This window comes from Schistocerca serialis, chromosome 3 (genome assembly GCF_023864345.2).
Source record: "Schistocerca serialis cubense isolate TAMUIC-IGC-003099 chromosome 3, iqSchSeri2.2, whole genome shotgun sequence".
Lineage (NCBI taxonomy): Eukaryota > Metazoa > Arthropoda > Insecta > Orthoptera > Acrididae > Schistocerca > Schistocerca serialis.
Window position 1 is genome coordinate 785,747,658 of NC_064640.1, and position 9,036 is coordinate 785,756,693.

Sequence of the window (9,036 nt, forward strand, 5' to 3'; positions counted from 1 at the left end):
TTGAAACTCAGAAATGCACTTCCTACCAAGGAACAAACATTGTACAATAAATTGCCTATAGAAATTATTTTAAATCAATTAAAAATACCTGTTACGCAATGCATTCTATACAGTGAAAGATGACTTGGATAACACAGGTTAGGAAGAATGAAGTTTTAACTCTGCAGGGGAGTGTGCGCTGACGTGAAACTTCCTGGCAGATTAAAACTGTGTGCCGGACTGGGACTGGGACTCGAACTAGGGGCCCTTGACTTTCGCGGGCAAATGGTCTACCGACTGAGCTACCCAACCATGACTCACGATCTGTCCTCACAGCTCCAGTGCAGCCAGTACCTCGTCTACCTTCCAAACTTCACAGAAGCTCGCCTCCGAACCTTGCAGAACTGCCATGCCTAAAAGTAAGGGTATTGCGGAGACATGGCTTAGCCACATCCTGAAATTTTCACTCTGAAGGCAAAGGTCCTGAGTTCGATTCTCGGTCTGCCACACAGTTTTAATATGCCAGGAATTTAGAATAGGAATACGGTAAAAAATGTAACACATAATACACTGCATGACAAAAAGGTGAAGCACTTGGAAGGGGAGGAGGAACAAAATGAAATTTTACAGATTGAGAAAGTATGTAATGTTATTTCTTTGATTACAAAGCAGAGTCCAATTTACAAAGAATTTGGTAGTATGGGACATCCTATCAGTATATTACACCCCCTATGGCATGCATGCATGAACTGATTAGGTTCGGAAGAGTATCGTAACGGCGTTGTATTCTCTCCTGACACAACCTGCACAGAACTTTCATCATAACTGATGTTTGACATCCATGGATACTAGCACAGCGAGAGAGAGAAAGAGATGACGTTCCAACTAGTCCCATACATGCGCTACCAGGGACAGATGTGGGGATTTCACTGTACACGAGAGTACGTCAAAACTACGCACACTGTTTACAGAGACAGGTACCATGTGTGGACGAGCATTGTCCAGTTGAAGGATGGCAACAAAATGCTGTTACATGAGAGGTAACACATGAGGACGCAGAAAACTTCCATAACTTTTGGTATTACGTCAAACCAGTAAACTGGTTGAAGCCATCTGTCTAGATAGTCTGTGGCCATAATGGCTCTGAAACGGAAGATGGCTCAGAGAAGGCCGAAATACTACACGTATTTTTTCAAAACTGTTTGACAAAGGAAGATGGGACTGTAATTCCTCCTTTAAATCGTCCCACGAACGACAGAATGACAGCTATAGAAATTAGTCACCAAGGGAGAGAAAAGCAACAGAAATCGCCCAGAAGAGGAGAGACAACTGGACGTGACAGGATAATAGTTAGATTTTACATAGAGTAAGCGAAAGAATTTGCCCCTCTTCTAACAGCACACTTGTTGGTCTCTGCAATACGCGTTCCTAATGATTGGAAAAATCAAATGTCCTATCTATTTTCCAAAATTATTGTCGAACAGACGCACAAAGCAACAGGCCTATATATCTGACGTCGGTCTGTCGTAGAATTTTGGAAACTGTTTTGTGTTCGCGTATTATGACATATCTGGAGTCCGAAAACAACGATCATACGAGACCCAGCTCGCTATGGTCGTGCCCGAGACTCAGAAAGCAGCAGATACAGGCACCCAGATTCCTACCGTGTTCCTTGTCTTAAGGAAGGCGTTCGATACAGTTCCGCGCTGCTCCCTAATGAACAAAATGCGAAAGTACAGAATATCAGCACAACCATGTGATTGGGTTGAAGAGTTTCTAGCAAACAGAACATATCATTCTCAACGGAGATAAGTCTTGAAGTATAATTAACTTAGAGTGTGCTCCATGGACGTTTTATAGGACCATTACAGTTCACGATATGTATGAATGACATACTAGATAACATCGGAAGTTCCATTAGGATTTTTGTGGATAATGCTGCCGCATACAGAGAAGTCTCAGCGCTATAAAATTTTAGCTAAATGCAGTAAGACCTGCAGAGGGGTCGATGCTTGGTGCAGGGATCGACAATTGACCCTCAACATCAAAAATTTAACGTATTGCGAATAGATAGCCTGAAAGCCCCTTTTTTGTATGATTACACGATTGCAGAACAATCACTGAAAACAGTGGCTTCCATAAAATATCTGGGAGGATGCATAAAGAGCGATTTGAAATAGAATCACTACATAAATTTAATAGCGGGTAAGTCAGATGCCAGACTGAGATTAATTGGAAGCATTCTCAGGAAATGTAGTTTATCAACAAAGGAAGTAACTAACAAAACACTCGTTCGACCAACTTGACTATTACTCGTCAGTCTGGGATCAACACCGTCTACGGTTCATAGAGGATATAGAAAAGATCGAAAGTAGAGCAGCACGTATCGTTACAGTTTCATTTAGTAAGGGCGAAAGGGTCACGGAGATGATGCTCAGCCAACTCCAGTGAAAGACGCTGCAAGCGAGGCATTCTGCATCACGGTGTGGTTTACTGTTTAAGTTCGGAGAGCATACATTCCTACATGAGTCAGCCAGTATAATGCTTCGTCCGAAGTGTATATCTCGGGAAAAGACCATAAAGATAAAATGGGAATGATTCGAGCCCACACATATGCTTACCAGCAATCGTTCTTCTCGCGAACCATTCGCGACTGGAATAGGAGAAGGGGAAATGACACAGGTGCACAAAGTACTCTCCGCTATACACCATAAGGTGGACTGCGAAGTATAGACACAGATGCAGATGTAGAATGTCCGTGAAGTACAGTTGTGGCGTCAGAGTTCCCTGGGTCACTGCCAAGTGTTACCTGAAGTCATAATCGATGGCTCTCCAGACTGTGGCGCCAGGAGTAACACCGCTATGCCTCTCCAAAACACTGGAAGAGTGGGACCTTTCGTCCAGGTCGGTGCCATAATTCCCGACAATAGTCATCCGAGGAAGCGCAGATCGACGATTCATCGCTGAACGCAATATGATGCTGTTCATCAGGAGTCTGCTTCCCAGTCACGGCACCACTACGAACGCAGCCGTTTGTTCTACACTCCTGGAAATGGAAAAAAGAACACATTGACACCGGTGTGTCAGACCCACCATACTTGCTCCGGACACTGCGAGAGGGCTGTACAAGCAATGATCACACGCACGGCACAGCGGACACACCAGGAACCGCGGTGTTGGCCGTCGAATGGCGCTAGCTGCGCAGCATTTGTGCACCGCCGCCGTCAGTGTCAGCCAGTTTGCCGTGGCATACGGAGCTCCATCGCAGTCTTTAACACTGGTAGCATGCCGCGACAGCGTGGACGTGAACCGTATGTGCAGTTGACGGACTTTGAGCGAGGGCGTATAGTGGGCATGCGGCAGGCCGGGTGGACGTACCGCCGAATTGCTCAACACGTGGGGCGTGAGGTCTCCACAGTACATCGATGTTGTCGCCAGTGGTCGGCGGAAGGTGCACGTGCCCGTCGACCTGGGACCGGACCGCAGCGACGCACGGATGCACGCCAAGACCGTAGGATCCTACGCAGTGCCGTAGGGGACCGCACCGCCACTTCCCAGCAAATTAGGGACACTGTTGCTCCTGGGGTATCGGCGAGGACCATTCGCAACCGTCTCCATGAAGCTGGGCTACGGTCCCGCACACCGTTAGGCCGTCTTCCGCTCACGCCCCAACATCGTGCAGCCCGCCTCCAGTGGTGTGGCGACAGGCGTGAATGGAGGGACGAATGGAGACGTGTCGTCTTCAGCGATGAGAGTCGCTTCTGCCTTGGTGCCAATGATGGCCGTATGCGTGTTTGGCGCCGTGCAGGTGAGCGCCACAATCAGGACTGCATACGACCGAGGCACACAGGGCCAACACCCGGCATCATGGTGTGGGGAGCGATCTCCTACACTGGCCGTACACCACTGGTGATCGTCGAGGGGACACTGAATAGTGCACGGTACATCCAAACCGTCATCGAACCCATCGTTCTACCATTCCTAGACTGGCAAGGGAACTTGCTGTTCCAACAGGACAATGCACGTCCGCATGTATCCCGTGCCACCCAACGTGCTCTAGAAGGTGTAAGTCAACTACCCTGGCCAGCAAGATCTCCGGATCTGTCCCCCATTGAGCATGTTTGGGACTGGATGAAGCGTCGTCTCACGCGGTCTGCACGTCCAGCACGAACGCTGGTCCAACTGAGGCGCCAGGTGGAAATGGCATGGCAAGCCGCTCCACAGGACTACATCCAGCATCTCTACGATCGTCTCCATGGGAGAATAGCAGCCTGCATTGCTGCGAAAGGTGGATATACACTGTACTAGTGCCGACATTGTGCATGCTCTGTTGCCTGTGTCTATGTGCCTGTGGTTCTGTCAGTGTGATCATGTGATGTATCTGACCCCAGGAATGTGTCAATAAAGTTTCCCCTTCCTGGGACAATGAATTCACGGTGTTCTTATTTCAATTTCCAGGAGTGTATATTGTTAACGGCGGCTCACGCATAGAAAGATAATTCCCTAGTCCGGCTGTCATTCGTTTCCGAGCAATGGTGCGGGATGGCACAGAATATTGTAGGGTGTTAATTACTTGTTCACAGATGGCAGGTGCACATGTAAGAAGATCTTCTCTTGTGATAGTTAGACATGGTTGACTGGAACCACGACGATGAGTATGTCTGCTCTTACTTCCTCATGCAGTCCAACATGGGGCTACTGTCACACCCTAATGCCCCAAAGATCTGGATGCTGCGCAATTCCGCCAGCCAACCGAAATGAGGCGCCTTTCATATACTCTCAGGTGCTGAGAGTATGCGGCATCTCCGTGTAATTGACAGTGATCTCTCAACATCTGGAGATGTTGACGCACCATTTATATTCGACCAGGCATAGTAACGACAATAAACCGAAACTAGTCTAATGCTCTCTGCTGGCCATTCTATCTGCCACGGAGAACTGCAACCCTAATCATTTACATACCTGCTGATGCTGTGTACATATACTGTAAGGCGTCCGCATTTTTCGCACCTTACATGAGCTTATAATTACGGTACAGAATAAAATCCCAAAAAATAACTCTATATTGTTAACAGGAAGTAATTGTAATAATCTCATGTACCGAATAACAAAACAATATCTACCCTTATAACGACAGGGAATGCATAATCAGATAAAGTGAATGCAGTTTGGAGACGGACTGTTCACGTCGCTAATGGCATTGGGAAACCCCAAAGTAACATTAACAAAAGAAGGCCCAGCTGCAGCGCAAGAGGAAATAAGGCGAGAACAACATAATACCTTTTAAATAAACACAGCCGAGATTATAGGTAACGGGCTAGACAGCATTTACAAGGCTAGTGGCGACCAGGGAAGGAAATTAAAAATTCACCTACAACGAGGAAGTGGTTGGCTGAAGCCATGCTGTGTGACATAGAAGAGACACAGTGGGGAGAGTCACGTCATATAAAAGCATTTTTGAGAACTAAAATAAACAGAGCTCTCTCGTCTCGCAGTGGACCACACCTACATGTGGAAAAATAGCGAAGACATTGAGACCTTTACGTCTGCGAAGTGAGGGCGGTACGCTTCACATATCGTAGTGACAAGTGTAAAGTGATAGTTCATATTCCTGCGGGAATTTTTTGCGGGCAGAGCATTGTACACGTCGCTCCATCCCTTAGCGAGTGTGCGATAGCCATTATTTCGACTAGGGAATATTTAACGTTCTACGGAACGCAGGAAAGTGGAGACTGAGTAATTCAGTCAAGGCCAAAGTAGGGAATTAGCGTTTCAGATCCAGCACGGAGACAACGCCGCCGCAGTTCCCAATTGGTAATGTACCAACACGCATTAGGCGACATTACATGTTGAGTCGAGAATTTGCTCACTCCAACCTGCGTACGCTTTGAATATACAATTTCAAGAGTTAAATACTAACATACCCTCCATTGAGTACATGAGAGTTTGATTAGTTGAAAAGATGAAATTTCATTCTCCACCAACTTAGTCTACACGTTACAATACGAAGTTATATTGACATCCGACCATGTCTTCTGGGTGCTTCACTTTCTTGGTCAGGCAGTGTGATCATAAAAGTTGAGAAACACTGTCATTTCAAGCCACACATTCGCACTACGATTTTTTCTTTTTTCTGAAAAACCGTGTTTCAAAATTCTGCAATGGATAATATTAACATCTTATACTGAATCTGAGCTCATATCTCACACATTAGAGGAGTCACTGTCTCGATTTTTCAGGCAAGCAAACTGGAAATTGTGGTACACGAAAAGGAAACCAAACATCATCGCAGTGGTCCTGATGTCAGCTGATGTTGCTTGTAGAGTTGCATTAGGAACTATAGGGGATGGATAAAACAACGGAAACACCAAAAGCACAACTCATTACCATCCCTAAATGCGGTGCAGGGAAACTGTTGACATTCAAAACAGCCCCCAGTCGTCTTAGAATGGATAAATACAGACCCTGTATGGTTATCGAGGCAACCTTATACCAATATTCCTGCAAAATTGTGAGTAGTTCAGGTAACGAAGATGGAAGTAGGTAGCGAATTCTCTTCAGTTCGAACCGTGCGACTGCTACGGTCACAGGTTCGAATCCTGCCTCGGGCATGGACGTGTGTGATGTCCTTAGGTTAGTTAGGTTTAAGTTGTTCTAAGTTCTAGGGGACTAATGACCACAGCAGTTGAGTCCCATAGTGCTCAGAGCCATTTGAACCATTTGAATCTCTTCAGTTCAGACTACAAAGGCTCAATAGTATTGAGATCTGGCGAATGTGGTGGCCAGGGGAGATGCGAAAATTCATCCTAGTGCTCACAACACCAGCCCTGGACGGTGCGAGCTGTGTGAACAGGGGCCCCGCTGGTTTGGAAAACAGCACTGTACTATGTGTTAGACCTGATCAGCCGAAATGGTCACATAATCGTTGACAGTAATGAGACCTTGCAGAGTAACCATGAGGCCCACGGAATACCATGATAAGACTGACCAAATCGAGTCCCCACCTTGTTTCACACTGGGGTCATAACCTTGACCAGAAGCTGGAAACTGTGAAACAAGAGTCATCCGAATAAATGACATTCCTCCCTTTTTCACAGTTCAGGTTGCCTTTGACACCGTTTCCTGTAACGGGCATTTGCGTCACTGTTGAACTCCCTAATTATGAAGAGTCCTGCTTGTTTTGTTGTTTTGGTTCTGACTGAGTTCGCAAGTGCGACATTCAGCTCTGCAGTGACTTTTGCAGCTGTTTTCCTCTTATTTTTCGTCACAATCTTCTTGAATGACATTTAGTCACGATCACTCAGCGCACACATCCGTCCGCGTTGTGACTTAGATGTCTTCCCGCTATCACTGAATGCTATACAAATCTTCGATACGGTGCCGTTTGAAAAACCATACATTTCGGCTACCTAGGTTACGGAAGCACCCCCCAACAATTTTCGCTCGTCCGAATTCTTTGAGCTCAGCGATGGTGCACTCACAACCACGCAGAACACTGTTCCGACCACGACTGATATTTGCAACGAATGGAGGACAATGCACAGGGTCCGTTCGTGGTCACAACCTGCAGGCTTGTCTGGCATCAGCATCGATATTGAAACATGCAATTCTCGTGATGTTTCCATACATTTGTCCAACCCCTGTAGATTGGTAAAATGAGAGCAATGAATAAGAGTGCAGCTCTAGCTTTTTACATTAGTTTGCGTTAGAAATAGCCCGAATGAGGTTACGAGTTTTTAAACAAACTTATGTTGAATTCGGGAAGATGGAGGCTCTAATTTTCATCCTGCCATTCTACTTTACATTTCCTGGTTTCCTTAAATTACTTCAGGCAGATACGTGGTTCCCACATTAAGGCCACGGCCGACTAGCTGCCGCCGGCCGGGGTGACCGAGCGGTTCGAGGCGCTACAGTCTGGAACCGCGCGACTGCTACGGTCGCAGGCTCGAATCCTGCCTCGGGCATGGATGTGTGTGATGTCCTTAGGTTAGTTAGGTTTCAGTAGTTCTAAGTTCTAGGGGACTGATGACCTCAGCAGTTAAGTCGCATAGTGCTCAGAGCCATTTGAACCATTTGACTACCTGCCAAAGCCTTACCAAGCAAGACCCGTAAGTACATAAACGGAATTACCGTATGCCATTATTGGCACGGGTTGTTGGGCCCCTGGGTAAAATATTTATTTGCCGACTCATCAGCGAGTTGTGCACCAATCAAGAGCGCAGAAAAACGTCTACGCGGTCGTGAATCGAAGCCGGGAATCACGACCTGTAGGCAGCAACGCTATCCACTAAGTCACGAGTTTCGGGAGTAGGTATGTAAATGGATGTATATACGATTTTTTTTAAACTGGGAAAAGCATTAATCCTTTGAGTACCAGTGGTTTCTGGCTTATACCATGATTTTATTAATTTTATTTTGAAGCACTATTGCCTTCAGCACTAAACGAACGATGCTGTTGCACACCAAGGTACTTCTACGAATGCAGTGCATTGTAGCTATCAAATTACAGTGTTCAATGCAACAATCGACGCGGAGATAGTGCTACGTGGTTGTAAGAGACATGATTGTTTTTCTGTGATAAAATTAAGGAGACCATTGACAGGAAAAGTAGATCTGAAATTATTGTAACGTAAATTTCAATTTGTACTATCGCCTTTGAGTGCTTTCGGAACGAAACACCTGGGCTATGTACTTTTGATATAATTTATTAAATTTTGTGCCGCGCAGGATTAGCCGAGCGGTCTCAGGCGCTGCAGTCATGGACTGTGCGGCTGGTTCCGGCGGAGGTTCGAGTCTTCCCGCGGGCATGGGTGTGTGTCTTCGTCATTAGGATAATTTAGGTTAAGTAGTGTGTAAGCTTAGGGACTCATGACCCTAGCAGTTAAGTCCCATAAGATTTCATACATTTGAACATTTTATTAAATTTTGTGCCTAGTTTGGATTACTATTTAGGACTGTAATTTGTTTTGGTGTAATTGCTTTCAAATATCACATAAAATGGATACTTGAAAACTGTATTTCCTAGTGGCTTCGAAGTGAAACCACTTCATTAAAATA